The sequence below is a fragment of the Myotis brandtii genome, unplaced genomic scaffold (genome assembly GCF_000412655.1).
Source record: "Myotis brandtii unplaced genomic scaffold, ASM41265v1 scaffold131, whole genome shotgun sequence".
In the NCBI taxonomy this organism is placed as follows: domain Eukaryota; kingdom Metazoa; phylum Chordata; class Mammalia; order Chiroptera; family Vespertilionidae; genus Myotis; species Myotis brandtii.
This window is the reverse complement of record NW_005354632.1, coordinates 2,105,906-2,106,403: the sequence shown is the minus strand read 5'-3', so window position 1 is coordinate 2,106,403 and position 498 is coordinate 2,105,906. Positions and strand designations below refer to the sequence as shown.

The 498-nt window shown below is 67.7% G+C and overlaps 1 protein-coding gene across 1 annotated transcript in view; it reads right to left on the bottom strand.

Moving 5' to 3' along the window:
- SYT6 (synaptotagmin VI) overlaps positions 1-475 on the bottom strand; it is a 48,505-nt gene extending 48,030 nt beyond the window's left edge. The window contains exon 1 of the mRNA XM_014534553.1: positions 423-475. The gene's annotated coding sequence lies outside the window, so the exon portion shown is untranslated. The remainder of the gene's footprint in view (positions 1-422) is intronic.
- Between the last annotated feature and the right edge of the window lie 23 nt (positions 476-498).

Genomic DNA, 498 nt, shown 5'->3' with positions numbered 1-498 from the left:
GGACACAAAGACCGCGTGCCGGCCTCAGACCCAAGTTTCTCCCCGGGAGACCCAGGGGGCTCGGGCCGCGCTCCCCCCGAGAGCAGACAAACGGACGGACAGACCGACAGGCGGGCCCTGGGACCGTGACCTCCCGAGGAGACGAGTCAGGTCCGCGGTCTGCTCCCCGCACAGACCCCTCCCCTGGCAGATCGTCCCCAGGGCGAGCGCAGGGACGGAAGGGAAACTGAGGCCCCAAAGGGCGTTTTTTTTGCCCGGGGGGCCACGGGCCAGGGCACTGGCGGAGACTGACTGCGAATCCAGGATCTGGAGCCCGAGTTCTCTCTCGGTCCCGTGCTCCCGGGGCCAGAGGGTTAGGAACCGGGAGGGTGGACAGTTAGGGTGACGATCCAGGAAAGGAGGGGCCTTGGGTTTCGCGTTACCTGCGTCGGCCGCGCTCGGACTCCGCTCTGGGGTCTGTAGCTCGAAGCTCCGACAAGTCTGCACGTCCAGCCCGAC